The sequence below is a fragment of the Medicago sativa genome, chromosome 3 (assembly GCF_051527215.1).
Source record: "Medicago sativa cultivar Bolivia chromosome 3, Bolivia_mono, whole genome shotgun sequence".
Taxonomy (NCBI): Eukaryota; Viridiplantae; Streptophyta; class Magnoliopsida; order Fabales; family Fabaceae; genus Medicago; species Medicago sativa.
This window is the reverse complement of record NC_140751.1, coordinates 74,557,742-74,574,544: the sequence shown is the minus strand read 5'-3', so window position 1 is coordinate 74,574,544 and position 16,803 is coordinate 74,557,742. Positions and strand designations below refer to the sequence as shown.

Here is a 16,803-nt window from a genome sequence, read left to right as displayed (position 1 = left end):
AATCAGTAGTTGATTAGGATAATTAGGTAAAATAATATCTCTCTTTCTTTTAATTAATGCATTTCTTAATATGTCTGTAAAAACCTAAAACGATATTCATTTTGAAACGGATGGAGTATCACATATATATTGATTTATCTAAATTATTGATGTCATACTCACAATAATCATACACTCAAAAACAATTTTGTTTCTCATCGTTATAATCTCTATCATGAAACCAAACAATTGATTTCAAGTGGTTTAATGAGCTCCGTCAATGACAAATTGTTCAAGAGAACCCAAGTTCAATTTTAAGGTGGAACAATTCTTGACCAGATTTTACTTACTTTCTGGTCGAACTCCGGATTATCAGAATCAATTTTCCATAATAATCGAAAGATTAACGCAAAAAATATCTATGATCACGTAACAAGTTTATAATTTTAATAAGGACATTATTAAATTAACATTTCACTAAACAGTAAATAAGTAGTGAAAATTAATATTTATTTAATCTAAAAATTGTTTATATAATTGATTGGATATTGGGCATCCAAATAGTTCACCTAATTATCAGCCATAGTTATGAGTGCTTCGAAAATTGGAGTTTCTTACCAATCTTGCAAATAAAAATACTAACTTCAATTTTTTAATGTATATTGGAAATAACTAGAAGGAGAACAATAATGGCTAGCGTGGGGCGTGGAAATGATAACATAAACAGTAGAATACCAAATAGGCACCGTGCTACAATACCTGAAATAGATGAATACTGCAATGCCCTTGGGGGAAACAGGCCAATTCATAGTATATTGATTGCAAACAATGGAATGGCTGCAGTCAAGTTTATTCGCAACATTAGGAGTTGGGCTTACGAGACGTTTGGAACGGAAAATGCTGTTTTCTTGGTTGCCATGGCTACACCAGAGGACATGAGAATCAATGCAGAACATATCAAAATTGCTAATCAATTTGTGGAAGTACCTGGTGGGAGTAATAACAATAACTATGCCAATGTGAAACTTATTCTAGAGGGGTGTGATGTTGACTTCATGAGGTTTCTTCAGCTTATTCTTGTCATTCAAGTCATTTCAGTTCTTATGTAGTTAAGAATTTTTTGACCTATATATAACATATAAATTTTGCTAATGGTCTTGCAATGTACTTCCCAGATTGCTGATATAACTCACGTTGATGCGGTGTGGCCTGGTTGGGGTCATGCATCAGAGAACCCTGAGCTTCCTGATGCACTAAAAGTAAAAGGAATTGTATTTCTTGGACCTCCTGCTATATCTATGGCAACGTTGGGAGATAAAATTGCTTCATTGTTGATTGCTCAAGCAGCAGAAGTTCCAACCCTTCCATGGAGTGGTTCTCATGTAAATTTCATCTCCCATTGCAATGTATTTGTTTCAAATGGGGTTTCTAAATTATGACTTTGCAATTTTTTTGCAGGTGAAAGTTCCTTCAAATATCTCTTTGATTACTATTCCTGATGAAATTTACGGTGCGGCATGTGTTTATACAACAGAAGAAGCCATTGCAAGTTGTCAAGTTGTAGGTTACCCTGCAATGATCAAGGCATCTTGGGGTGGTGGTGGTAAAGGCATAAGAAAGGTTTGCTTCTTGTCTGGTCAACTATGTAGTATGTAGAAAAATTTACAGTATCAATGCCTGTAAAGCACCGCAACGGACACTGACATGTTGAAACTTGTAATAATTTGATAAAATATAAGTGATTAAATGTAACTACATGTGCCAGGGTCAGACATCAGTAGGGCTGACCCTCATCATGTGCAACATGGGCTATGGCACATGGACTCAAAATTTTGAGGGACCCGATTCCCCCTAAAACATTATTTAGGAATGTTTAAGGCCCAAATTTTAATCAAACATGAAATTCCTAACTCAATTATATCAATAAATCCCAAATTTTGAGGGCTGCAAAGTGTTTAAGGGTCTAAATTAATCCATATACCAATTTTTAAGGGCAAAATTCCTACATATATTAATTCCGGCATCCAAAATTTTGAGGGCCAAAAATTAGAATAGAGCCTCCAAAATATTTAAGACGACCCTTGACACCAGACAAAACTTCAATCTGAAGTGTTGTGCTACATAGATTCATGATGATGATTTTGTGCCAATCATATTTGTGGTGTGCTTTATTAGGTTAAAGTTTAGAAAATAACAGATATATGGATATTTTAGGTTCATAATGATGATGAGGTAAGGGCATTGTTCAAGCAAGTTCAAGGTGAAGTTCCGGGCTCACCTATATTTATAATGAAAGTTGCTTTACAGGTTAGAGAAACCACTGAAACTTTGATCTGAACGAGCATGATTGTTGAAGTCTTGATCATATATTCTGACGATCTTTCTTGTTTCTAAATAGAGCCGACATCTTGAAGTCCAATTGATTTGTGATCAGCATGGAAATGTTGCAGCTTTGCACAGCCGTGATTGCAGTGTTCAAAGAAGGCATCAAAAGGTATGAAAAGCTTATGATACTACACCAAATTGTTATGGTGAAAATGAATCTCACAGATAAAATAATGAATCATCCGTAACAGATTATTGAGGAAGGTCCCATTACTGTAGCACCTCCAGAAACGGTGAAAGAACTTGAACAGGCGGCTAGAAGATTAGTCAAATCTGTAAATTATGTTGGGGTAGCTACCGTTGAGTATCTTTATAGCATGGAAACTGGCACGTACTACTTTTTAGAGCTGAACCCACGATTACAGGTGTTTTACTCTAACTTTTTATTTTTATGAGCAATGATATTTGAACAACTATTTGATACAACTTATGTGACAACTTTACTACGGTTTCTCTTGATTTATAGGCCACACCATAGTTAATTTGTTTTTCACTTATCACTTGATCTTGAATTTGGTTCTCCAATTTTTTATGATCGATATGTTAGAGATCCCTCCATTCCTTTTTATTGGTCGTTTATTTTATTTTTATTTTTATACATATCAAGACAACCAATAAATTTTTTGTCAAAAAAAAAAAGACAACCAATAAATTTTGTTACTTATATATCTTTTCTCTACCATACTCTTAATCATTTATTATCTCATTTTATTAAAAATTCAGTAACTGACGTTGAATTGAACTTTGAAAATGATATGTAAAAGGAAAAAAAAAACTTACATATGCGACAAGTAAAAAGGTAGAGGGAGAATTTTAATAGAAAATGGAAATTTATGATAAAACTTAGATTATGTGTTGGCCTAGACATTTTAGCTTAGTAATTTGTTTTGAGAGTTGTTAACAATACTTTTTTAACCCTCACTTTTTCTTGGCTAATCAATCAACAAAGGGTGTGCCTTACCGACATAACTCCTTATTTTCTTGGCTTTTTTGTTGGTAAGACCTATTGAACTCAATTACCCATTTCATCCCAAAAACCATTAGGCTATTCTCATGCTTCAATACCTTTCTCTAGCCTTATATTTCCATCAACATCCTTGTCGAAAGACAAGGATGTTGCCTTTATTTTGTTTAAAGACAATTAGGCTAGATTATAGTTTCGAATTCCCAAAACAAAAGAAGAGGATTATGGAAAGTTTATCCTAGGACTACTTTCCATGATTCTCAGACAAAGATGAGGACTACTCACTCATCAAGGCAAAATTACTTTATTTAAAAACAAAGAAACTTTATTTAAAATACTAAGACAAAATTACTAGAGTTTTGGTGTGTTTCTACGATGGTAAGTGGTACAAAATCAAGGCAAGCTAAGCATATTTATAGCCTAAGTGCTACTTATTTCGTGCACTCTTCAGCAATTACGAGACTTATGAATGACATTAACACAAGACCATTCAAGTTCTACAATTTTTTTTTTAATAAAATAGGCTTTTACAACCGTAGCCTGGGGCTACGGCTGGCCGTAACATCCTCTGTTTTTATGGCCTTGATCTTTTGTTTTTCTTGATTGATTTGTGACAGCTTCGAGACTTATGGTAGCACGTCTGAAGTGTTGCTACTTGATTTCCACTAACTTTGTGTTGAAGAAGGTCTTCGTGACCATAAAACTTTGTTTGGTCAACAAAACTTCAACATTTGTAGTAATTCCAACATATTTCCATCATTTCTTTATATTCCTCTTGAATTATCCTATCCTATTTATTTAAAAGAAAGTAAAATGCTAACATAAATAAAAGTATTCATTTCTTCATGCATCACAATCACTACTAGAGTAGCTTATAACTTTTACATGACATTATATGTAGTATTGTCATGGTAGATCAATCCAATGTAAATATTACTCTTAATATTTATATCTAAACGAAGACTTGATATCTCATATCCACGACCCTCTTTAAGAGAATGAGAGTCGTGTTTCCATCACATTTGGTGAGAGTTGAGAGATATATATCCTCTTGTATCAAGAGAGCTTTTGTAATCCTACTTTCCTATAGTTGAGATGTTTTACTAGACTAGCACTCGTGTTTTACCACTTTCACATTGAGAGTTTTCCACGTGAATTTTTTTGGTGGGATTTTACTACTCTTTATTTTTGCTTCCTCTTAATGCCCATTTTGAGTTCACATAGGAGGGAAACTATACATGCAATTCTCAGCACTTTTGGTCATGTTTATAATATTTCTTTATTTTGTTTTGCATGTATTGATATACAGGTTGAGCATCCTATTACTGAATGGATAGCTGGGATAAATCTACCAGCAGCACAAGTTGCCGTTGGGATGGGTATCCCTCTTTGGCAAATTCCCGGTACAGCTTGAAACAATCCTCTTTGTTTTACCCTTATGGCTTTCATACATATATTTCATGCGTCTCACACTCTCACATAACAGAGATTAGGCGTTTCTTTGGGATGGAACATGTCACGGGCGATGATGCTTGGAGGAAAACATCAGTTTTAGCTACTCCCTTTGATTTTGACAAAGTAGAATCTACCAGGCCAAAAGGTCATTGTGTGGCTGTGCGAGTAACTAGCGAGGATCCTGATGATGGTTTTAAGCCTACAGGAGGGAAAGTTCAGGTTAACTACTAAATCCAACAACAAAATCATTTTTTACTTTATGCACTGAGTTAAAATATTTGTACAGGAGCTTAGCTTTAAAAGCAATCCAAATGTGTGGGCTTACTTCTCTATCAAGGTAAGTCTTCTATTTCTTCATATATGTAGGTTGTTTAATACTTTAATGTCGAGGTGCTAAATTTTGGCAGTTATATGTTTACAGTCTGGAGGAGGAATCCATGAATTCTCAGATTCTCAGTTTGGTAAGTAGTAACTGCTATGAATGATCTTCAAATGCTAACCAGAAACTGCATAATTTGTTAATTTTGAACTGTAGAGTGTCAAATCTCCATAATATGCATTCCTTCTTGTTCTTGCATTCATGTATTTACACAATTCCACTACAACAAAAACTACTTTTAGCGACAATTATCATTGCCACTAAAACCTTTACCGGCAATTACTTAATGATTGGTAATTCTAGTCTCGCTAAAAGCTTTTGCGGAAATTCTAACAATCAGCAGCTAATATCCTATGTTTATTTTTTTACCTCAGGACATGTTTTTGCTTTTGGAGAATCTAGAGCTTTAGCAATTGCAAATATGGTATTGGGGCTGAAGGAAATTCAAATTCGGGGAGAGATTTGTACCAACGTTTATTACACAATTGATCTTCTAAATGTAAATCACTACCATGACAACATATTAGTTTTATTAGAAATTTTTATAATACCGAAGTGACATTGTTGCAATATTTGATTTGATCTCAGGATTCAGATTACAGAGATAATCAAATTCACACAGGATGGCTGGACAATAGAATCGCAATGCGGATTAGAGCAGAGAGGCCTCCCTGGTATCTTTCTGTTATTGGAGGGGCAATCTATGTAAGCAAACTTGTTTTTTTTATTATATATATATATATATATATATATATATATATATATATATATATATATATATATAGACACACACACACACACCTTTTTCCCCTTGATTTGTTGTTAGTTTCTCACTGCGGAATTCACGAACCTTGTTTCTTATTAATACAGAAAGCTTCTGCTAGCAGTGCAGCTTTGGTTTCAAACTATGTTGGCTATCTTGAAAAAGGGCAAATCCCTCCTACGGTATTTTATCCAAATGGGAGGAACATGTGATTCATAGTGCATCTAACTCCATTCTTATTTACTAGTGATACTAATTTTAGTTCATAATTATTGTAGCACATATCTCTTGTCCATTCTCAAGTGTCCTTGACCATTGAAGGAAGCAAATATACGGTATGTAATCTTATTAGACGGACATTCTCTTGTCCATTCTCACACTATGGTAGGCAATGCTCAATTTTTATATTGATAGCTATTGTGGTATCAAAATATGTTAGATTATCATATCCATGGAGACTTGTGTATATCTTTGTAGTTCAATAATTTGCTCAAGTGAATGGAATCATTCAAGTAGTAAAGTTAAAATGGTAAACCGAGTGTCGAGCACATGGACTATGTTATACAATCGAATTGTATTTTAATGACTGAATCGAACAAAAGGGTTCTAGTTTTTTTATTGCAATATTGAAGTTTAAATAATTAAAATGGTTTTTTAATTAATAAGGATGAAGATGGGATGAGTATTTTTTTGAATTCAACTCTATGATATTAATCAGATATCAAACAATGAATCCATTCCACACGTTGTTACCAATTATCAAGATTATTTAACCCTAATCTCTTGGAGATTAAACTTTTACTCTTTTAGCATATTCAAAATTAAGAATAAGCATTTGTATATTGGTTTTGAGGGTTCGCATCTGTCTCTAGATTACCAAGGCATGAATATTTAATCTCAAAGCATTTACAAATTCCACTCTCGCTTCAAGTTGTAAACTGTAAATCAATTTAAGGGCGGCCAAGCGATAAAAAGCAAGAACAGGGATTAAATAAACAACATACTAGAATTCATTCAGAGATAATATCGAACCATAACATAGAGTTTTCATCCAAATTCAACTCATCTCTAATAACAGATAATTTAGCTACTCATGGTTTGACTATAGAGAAATAAAAGCATTAAAATAATTATACATAAAGGTTGGTGATGAGAAGCTTCAATTGCAACTTCCTAGTTTAGTGGAATTTCGCTAAGCAAATTCAAAGGTACCAATCTTGATTGACCAAAAGTATATCAACAAATGAGAATCGAGCTTTTATTTTTACTTTCAGGATAAGTGAAATTTCGCTAAGAAAATATATGCTCGCTTAGCGAAAAGACTTTGCTTCACCATGAAGTAAGTCCAGCTGTTCCCCCAGAGTCACTAAACCGCCTCATTTCCCTAAGTGAATTTATCAACTCGCTAAGCAAAATTTGCCTGTTTTACTTCCCAAATCTTTGACTTCATTTCGCTAAGCCATTTGCATCCTGTTAAGCGAATTATCCACAATCATCGTTCTTCATTTCTTTGGCTAAATGATTTTGATTTATGTCTATCCTTAAGTGTTATATCTCTTAGACCTATTGACACGAGAAAAGATGTAAAAGTAACTTTTCTCATATTAAAAACCTAATTACTAAATTTGCAGAAAAATCGGGGAAAATCATATGTTTTCTATCAATTCAAGTTAATAAGCGTCATTAAAAGTATAATGCCTAATAGGTAAAATTGGACCTTACAAATCTTCCAAAAAAAATTTTTTATTAGATTGACGTGGTACGAGGAGGACCTCAAAGTTATAGGTTGAGATTGGATGAATCAGTAATAGAAGCAGAGATACATACTTTACATGATGGAGGTTTGCTGATGCAGGCAAGTATTGTTCTCTAAACTACCTATATATTATTGCTTTTGCAGTTATATCCATTACAGTATCATCTTGGACATCAATCTTTTTAGTATTTTATTTGATTCCTTGTTCTATATCCGATTCTTGATTTCTTAACCAGTAGTTTCCACTTGTCACAGTTGGACGGAAACAGTCATGTAATATATGCCGAGGAAGACACAGTTGGAACTCGCCTTCTAATAGATGGAAGGGCATGCTTGCTTCAGGTTAGTTTATTTCTACCTTAAAAAATTCTATTTCTTTTAATTGTTGTTGAGTTAACTAAACCCCTTTCAAATGCAGAATGATCACGATCCATCAAAGCTAATTCAAGAGACACCGGGAAAGCTTCTGAGATATTTGGTTGCAGATGACAGTCACATTGATGCAGGCATACCATATGCTGAAGTTGAGGTCATGAAGATGTGCATGCCTCTTCTTTCCCCTGCTTCTGGGATTATTCATTTCAGAATGGCTGAAGGTCAAGCCATGCAGGCTGGTGAACTTATAGCAAAGCTTGACCTAGATGATCCTTCTGCAGTAAGAAAGGCAGAACCTTTCACAGGGAGCTTCCCTATCCAGGGCCCTCCTACTGCAATTTCAGGTAAAGTTCATCAGAAATGTGCAGCAAGCTTAAATGCTGCACGGATGATTCTTGCTGGCTATGAGCACAATATTGATGAAGTGAGTAGATATTTCCCCTTGATTAATCTGCAATGTAATCTAACATTATTTTTGGATTTTATTATGCCTTTCTTATTAACAAGCTAGACATCTGTCTACCAGGTTGTGCAAAGTTTGCTTAATTGCCTTGACAGCCCTGAATTGCCTTTCCTTCAATGGCAAGAGTGCTTGGCAGTTCTGGAAACCCGACTTCCTAAAGAACTAAGAAATGAGGTAAAGGGACAACTTGCCGGTTTCCCCCTCTGATTTAACGTTTTCTGATGTAATCTTTCCTTGAACTATGTGGGTTTTTAGTTGGAAGCGAAATATAAGGAGTTCAAGAGTATTTCAAGCTCCAAAAATATTGATTTCCCTGCCAAGTTATTGATGGGGGTTCTTGAAGTGAGTTGATGTTCCTGAATTGCTCATTCAGATGTTTTCTGTTTTACTACGAATAAGTAAATTCATGGGGTCTGTTTTATACTGCAGGCTCATATTTTCTCCTGTCCTGAAAAAGAAAAAGGAGCCTTGGAAAGACTAATTGAACCTCTGATGAGTCTTGTAAAATCTTATGAGGGTGGAAGAGAAAACCATGCTCATAAAATTGTTCAATCTCTATTTGAAGAGTATCTTTCAGTTGAAGAACTATTCGGTGATAATATTCAGGTTAGTACGATTATATGATTATTTGTACCAATATTATTTGCACAATTTTAGCTGTTATGACCTTTTGGCTTCTACCCGTCAAATTAGTTTTTCTCGACGATGTTTAAAGAATGCATGATTGTGTTTTTTTCTTCTATTATTCAATTATTTATTTACTGGAAGCAAACTGTTTATTGTATGTCTCAGGGCGGTCATATAAAAACATGTCACCACATTTTATTTTTCTTCATTTCCATGTTCATTTCATCGAACTAACTTTTACTTTATCATTCAACTACATAGAAGCTAAGAAGCTATTTTTAATATAAAATATGTATTCCTAATCATTCAGTTTCTCTCAATATTCACAACATTTTCCCTTTCCCCTGACATCTAGGCTGATGTAATTGAACGACTCCGTCTACTATACAAGAAAGATTTGTTGAAGATTGTGGATATCAAGCTCTCTCATCAGGTATAAACTTTTATAACGTACTCATCTCGAGTGATTTACTTCCTTGTTGTCCTGTTGACATGAAACAAAAATTATATTAACTAGATTTCATGGGTTTCAGGGTGTCAAGAGCAAAAATAAGCTAATTTTGCGACTAATGGATAATCTGGTTTACCTTAATCCGGCTGTCTATCGGGATCAATTAATCCGATTCTCCCAACTCAACCAATCAATTTATTCTGAGGTTGGTCATGCTATATAGAGGGTTCTATGATCTGCGCCATGTTATATTTTAAGGAGTCACAACTCACAATGTCTTTTTTTAATTTAATCTTGTGTACGATTCTTTTAATTTATTAGAACATTTTGATGCAAATTCTGATTTGTGATCATCTTGATGCAGTTGGCTCTTAAGGCAAGTCAACTGTTGGTGCAAAGTAAACTGAGTGAACTTCGATCCAGCATTGCTGGAAGTCTTTCAGAACTAGAAATGTTTACTGAGGATGGTGAAAATATTGATACTTCGAAAAGGAAGAGTGACATTAATGACCGAATGGATGACCTTGTGAGCTCTCATTTGGCTGTTTAAGATGCTCTAGTTGGTTTATTTGATCACAATGATCACGCCCTTAAACGGAGGGTTGTGGAAACTTATATCCGTAGGCTCTACCAGCAATATCTTGTCAAAGAGAGCATAAGGATACAGTGGCACAAATCTGGCCTTATTGCTACATGGGAGTTCGTAGAAGAACAAGTTGAACGGAAGAAATCAGGAGTTATGGTTGTAATTAAATCTCTTGAAGTTTTGCCAGTAATAACGAGTGCTGCATTAAGGGAAGCAACTAATAACTTTCACGATGCATTTAAAAGTGGTTCTGGCGACTCAAGTAACCATGGTAATGTGATGCATATTGGATTAGTGGGCATCAACAACCAAATGAGTTTACTTCAAGATAGGTACATTTTTGGAAATTAAATACATTATTTTGAACCTGATTTTTTTAGTAGTTTTTTTTATTGTCAAAGTACCAATGGTTATGTTGTAGTATAGCTTAACTTTTCGGTCTTTTGCAGTGGTGATGAGGATCAGGATAAAAAAAGAATTGACAAGTTGGCCAAAGTACTCAGAGAGCAGGAAGTAGGGACCATAATACATGCTGCAGGTGTTGGAGATATTAGTTGTATCATACATAAGGATGAAGGGTGTGCTCCAATGAGGTATTCCTTTCACTGGTCAGCTGAAAAGCTATATTATGAAGAGGAACCTCTGTTGCGCCATCTGGAACCTCCCCTATCCATTTATCTTGAATTGGTTAGTTATTTCGCGCTTTAAGTCCCCCATTTTATTTTAAAATATGCAAAATAGGCATATTCCACTTGTATGCTTGATCTCTAACTCATTAATATTTGTCTGATTATAGAACAAGCTTAAAGGCTATGACAATATCCGGTATACACCATCCCGAGATCGTCAATGGCACCTTTACACTGTTGTGGATACTAAGCCGCTACCAATTCAAAGAATGTTTCTTCGAACACTTCTTAGACAGCCAACCGGAAATGAAGGATACTCTTCTTATCAAAGACTGGATGCAGAAATTTCTCGTACCCAATTGGCTATGTCCTTTACTTCAAGGAGCATTTTTAGGTCCCTAATGGGAGTAATGGAGGAGTTGGAACTTAACTCACACAATACGACAATCAAATATGAACATGCTCATATGTACCTCTATATCATCCGCAAGCAAAAAGTAGATGATCTTGTGCCTAATTCCAAGTAATTATGACTGCGAAATTCTCATAATATACTTTATTAGTGTGTAGTAAAGAAGATTTCATCTGGTTCTTACATTTTGGATGTTGATACCAGGAAAATTAACATCGAAGCTGGTCAAGAAGAAACAACAGTTGAGGCAATCTTGGAAGATCTGGCACGGGAAATCCATTCCTCTGTCGGTGTAAGAATGCACAAATTAGGTGTTTTTGTGTGGGAAGTCAAGCTTTGGATTACAGCATGTGGACAAGCAAATGGTGCTTGGAGGGTCATTGTAAACAATGTGACTGGTCATACATGCACTGTGCATGTAAGTTTTTATATTCTTAAAAGTCTCGAGGAAAGCTTCCTCCATGCCACAACTTTCACCTTCTATATTAATGGAGTTTATTTGTAGATATTGATTAGATTTTCATAATTTCTAAAATTCAGATATATCGAGAGATGGAGGATGCCACCACTCATAACGTGGTCTACAGTTCAGTCACTGTAAAGGGTCCGCTGCATGGTGTACCAGTGAATGAAAACTATCAACCTTTGGGAGTTATTGACCTAAAACGTCTTGCAGCAAGAAAGAACAGCACCACATACTGCTATGATTTTCCCCTTGTAAGTGATATTTATTGAATTTAGTTCAGTGGATGATAAGTCAAGTCAAAATAGGCTATCTTATGAGAAATGCTTTTTGCAGGCATTTCAAACATCCTTAGAAAAGACATGGTCAATTCAACAGACAGGAATTCAAATAGCCAAAGATAAGGACCTCCTAAAAGTAACAGAGCTCAAATTTTCAGAGAAAGAAGGTATCGAGGGTACCCCTCTTGTTCCTGCCAAACGTCCTCCTGGACTCAATGATGTTGGCATGGTATCCTGGTTGATGGAAATGTGTACGCCTGAATTCCCGTCTGGAAGGACAATATTGGTTGTTTCAAATGACGTGACCTTCAAGGCCGGTTCTTTTGGCCCAGGAGAAGATGTGTACTTTAGAGCAGCAACTGACCTTGCTTGTGCGAAGAAAATACCTTTAATTTACTTAGCAGCAACTTCTGGTGCCCGTTTAAGTGTGGCCGAGGAGGTTAAAGCTTGTTTCAGAGTCGGTTGGTCTGAGGAATCTAACCCTGAGCATGGTTTTCAGTATGTATATTTAACACCTGAGGATTATGCCCGAATTGGATCATCCGTGATGGCACATGAATTAAAGCTTGAAAGTGGAGAAACAAGATGGGTTATAGATACCATTCTTGGCAAAGGATATGGAGTAGGATTTGAACTCTTGAGTGGTAGTGGGGCCATTGCCGGTGCCTATTCAAGGGCATACAATGAAACCTTTACACTGACATATGCGTCCGGTACAACTGTTGGAATTGGTGCTTATCTTGCAAGGCTTGGGATGAGATGCATTCAGAGGCTTGATCAGCCTATGATTCTTACCGGTTTTTCGGCATTAAACAAAGTTCTTGGTAGGGAAGTGTACAGCTCTCAGATGCAACTTGGTGGACCTAAAATCATGGCAACAAATGGAGTTGTTCATCTTACAGTTTCGGACGACCTTGAAGGCGTTTCTTCCATTTTGAAGTGGCTTAGCTACATTCCTTCTCATGTAGGTGGTGCACTTCCCATTGTAAAGCCCATTGATCCCCCACAGAGGGAAGTGGAGTATTTACCGGGAAATTCATGCGATCCTCGTGCTGCCATTTCTGGAACTCTAGATGTTAAAGGAAAGTGGCTGAAAGGCATTTTTGACAAAGACAGCTTTGTGGAGACACTAGAAGGATGGGCAAGGACAGTTGTTACAGGAAGGGCAAAGCTTGGTGGAATCCCTGTGGGAATTGTTGCGGTAGAAACACAAACAGTAATGCAAATAATACCTGCTGATCCATGTCAGCTTGATTCTCACGAGAGGGTTGTTCCTCAAGCCGGCCAAGTCTGGTTTCCTGATTCTTCAACCAAGACTGCCCAAGCGATATTGGATTTCAATAGAGAAGAGCTCCCACTTTTCATTCTCGCAAACTGGAGAGGCTTTGCGGGTGGGCAAAGGGACCTTTTCGAAGGAATTCTTCAGGCTGGTTCAACTATTGTGGAGAACCTAAGAACATACAAGCAACCCATTTTTGTATACATCCCAATGATGGGTGCACTCCGAGGTGGGGCTTGGGTTATTGCTGACAGTCGAATCAACTCTGGCCGCATTGAATTGTATGCTGACCGAACGGCTAAAGGTAATGCCCTTGAACCGGAAGGAATGATTGAGATCAAATTTAGAACAAGAGAATTGTTGGAGTGTATGAGAAGACTTGATCAACAATTGATTACTCTTAAGGAAAAACTTTCGGAAGCCAAGAGTAACAAAGACTCTGGTACATATGATTCGCTGCAGCAACAGATTAAATTCCGTGAGAAACAACTTTTGCCTTTGTATACTCAGATAGCTATCAAGTTTGTTGAACTGCATGATACTTCCTTAAGAATGGCTGCAAAGGGTGTAATCAAAGAAGTTATCGATTGGCGTAACTCACGGTCTTTCTTTTATCGGAGATTGCACAGGAGAATCGGTGAGCACTCACTGATCAACATTGTGAGAGATGCGGCTGGTGACCAATTGTCATATGTTTCTGCCACGAACTTGCTCAAAGAATGGTATCTGAATTCTGATATTGCCAAAGGTAGTGAAGATGCTTGGTTGGACGATGAAGCCTTCTTCAGATGGAGGGATGATTCAGCAAATTACGAGGATAAACTAAAGGAATTGCGCGTCCAGAGACTGTTGCTTCAGTTGACAAATATTGGCGACTCGGCTCTAGATTTACAAGCTCTACCTCAAGGTCTTGCCGCCCTTTTAAGCAAGGTAAAAAACACTCTTGTTATTATCTAGTTATTACATCAACTGTTTAAGATTTATCATCTGTTTCATCATGTGTTGAAACATGGAGATATGATTATTTGAATTGTTGTGTGCAAAAGGAAGCATGATGCTCTTGGTAAGGAGACCGTGAATGCTCTTGTTATCTGCCCATGTACTCATGTTGTATTGTGTTCACGTCGTTGATACGTGACCATATAGAAATATACCTATTTTAAGATGTTATCACCAAAGTAGCAGCATCCCTCAGAAAATGTACTTTCACTTGAGGGATCAACTGGTATTATTATTATTATTATTATTGCTAGAACTAGAATAAGATCCGCGCGTTGCGCGGCTCCAAATTATGCTTGAGATGTTTTATGATAATTTATAAAAGGAGACAATAACCATCAACAATACTATGAATAATTTACTGCCACAACTGATATGTCAGCAAAAATCTCAAGTGATAGCTTGAATGCATATAGAAATTAAGATGGCCACAAAGCTAAGAATTTTTGTTACATGTATAGAACTGAATGTGGAAATACATAGGAAGTGCTCGAAAAGATTAGGAAAAAAGCTTACAAAATCATTACAAAGAGAAGAATAGTGCTCGAAAAGAATATAGAACTCGAACTATATCAGAGATATAACCTTTATCTAGACAACAAAACCATGTGTATCTCAAATACAAACCAAATGATCTCAATCTCTACTTCCATGCATACTTAAGTTGAATATAATGTGAATTATTTATTTGAATATAATGCGAACTTTTTATCTAAGATATTGACAAAGTATACTATAACAATACATGATTCTAAAATAACTTCATGGTCAATTTGTAGACAACATTTCCTGCTCTATATTTTTCCATTAGAAGAGGTATTATCATATCACATAGATAATGCAACACCGAAAATGAATAAGAAAAAAAAAAGATGAGTAGGTTTAGAGTAACGCTACAAGCTATATATTCTATTCAATTACGGAGAGGATCCACTCCAGTTGAAATTTTCTCCAGTTTTCTCCCATGAATCAATCTCAACCCTTCATTTTTTTTAATGACGGATCTATGGTTAGGAACAAAAACTCATAAATATGATGTCGTTTTGGGTCTCTTGTTTTCTTCACAAACTCATCTTAATCCACTTCTTCATGATAGCCCAGCAACTCCATGACTCAAATCTTCACACCGGCGATGGCAACCCTTTCGAGATCGTGCGACTCACGGCGAGAGAACGGTGATTTGCGAAGGTTGAGGGAAGTTGTGAACTTGTGATTAAAGTAGCGGCATCCCATGCCTATGTCTTGGCAGTTTATGTAAATTACTTGGAAACAACTTGCTTGCAAACAATAACAGTTGCTGCCTATGAAACTAATATGAAAAGTTGGACAAAATACTACTGGTACGAAGTTATAACAACAAAGCAAATAACATAATTGAAATTCTTCTAGATTGCAAAGTGACTTAGGGTATGAATTGGATTTTGCAGAAAACTAATTTTTTTTGAGAGATTCAATTATATTGATTAAAAATACATAAATAAATAATGAAATAAAAAGTTGTAAGAGGCAACAAGGATGTAAAAGTGTGAGACTGCGAGAGCAGCTATCCCTTAGCAAGAGTGGAAAAATCTCTCGCTATATAAACAGAAATGAAGGAACCAATGCATCACGCCAGGAATTGCCACGGCAACACGACTTCACGCGCCACACCGTGATAAAGCTAGCCATTTTCTTACGAGGGGGCCAACTGAGATATATATATCAAACAAGTAGCAGTACGACTCTACGTGTCACATATTGGCGAAATATATATTATTAGAGTAACTAATTACAAAATATACTAATTGATCAAGTTAAAATATATTTTTTTTTGTTGGCCAAAGCTACCTCATTGACATGCATAGCTACGCCTCTGATGCCACATTTTTGCACTATAGTGAACAACAATTTTGTCTCTATGCCCACAAAAACGAAAGCACCACCCTTTGTTTTTCATGCGAGCCATCGCGAACGGCCAAGCACTTCTTGTGATTAGCTATTCCATTACATATCACCACTAATAGCCTCCTGAAGCGTAACTTCTTAAGCACCACTAGCCACAACACTCTGCTTTGCCTTGTAGAAGAAGCATCACAACTTACTTAAGCTAATATCAGCAGTGTACTAAAGTACTAACAACGGTAACTTACACGGGAGGTATATGTCAATTGGATAAAATAAATATGGGAGGTCAATATTCTCTTTTAACATAGAGGGGTGAGTGTCTTTTATAACGTGAAGAACATTAGCTGTAGGGGACCGGATAGAGTTTTTGAATCTAAATCTAAACCTGTCTCTGCGATATTTTAAAGAGGGAATGAATTTCACTCCAAATAAGCATTCTTCAGTGGATTAGCCTTCTGCTCGTACTTTAGTCGCATCATATTTTACTTTCATTTGAACCACTGATTAAAAATAATTACTAAGATGACGATGTGCCACAAAAATATGTGCAACACATAAGCACCCCTAAAAAACATATAAGCAATTACGAAATCATTTCAAGCATCATTGTGACTTGTATTACAAAAATAACTGGGAAGCAACTTTACTCACAACATTTCTAAAAAAAACTATA

At 36.0% G+C, this 16,803-nt stretch overlaps 1 pseudogene across 1 annotated transcript; it reads left to right on the top strand.

Moving 5' to 3' along the window:
* Nucleotides 1-668: 668 nt before the first annotated feature.
* On the top strand, nucleotides 669-14,217 carry LOC146940128 (acetyl-CoA carboxylase 1-like; annotated as a pseudogene). Its single transcript, XR_015030014.1, has 28 exons — nucleotides 669-1,025; nucleotides 1,155-1,361; nucleotides 1,438-1,599; nucleotides 2,194-2,286; nucleotides 2,378-2,473; nucleotides 2,556-2,729; nucleotides 4,638-4,731; nucleotides 4,815-5,002; nucleotides 5,070-5,120; nucleotides 5,205-5,244; nucleotides 5,537-5,661; nucleotides 5,751-5,867; nucleotides 6,033-6,107; nucleotides 6,204-6,260; nucleotides 7,676-7,780; nucleotides 7,937-8,023; nucleotides 8,100-8,480; nucleotides 8,583-8,693; nucleotides 8,775-8,861; nucleotides 8,949-9,125; nucleotides 9,502-9,579; nucleotides 9,680-9,802; nucleotides 9,962-10,515; nucleotides 10,633-10,870; nucleotides 10,980-11,335; nucleotides 11,429-11,642; nucleotides 11,765-11,941; nucleotides 12,024-14,217. The product of XR_015030014.1 is annotated as an acetyl-CoA carboxylase 1-like (transcript).
* The last annotated feature ends 2,586 nt before the right edge of the window (nucleotides 14,218-16,803 follow it).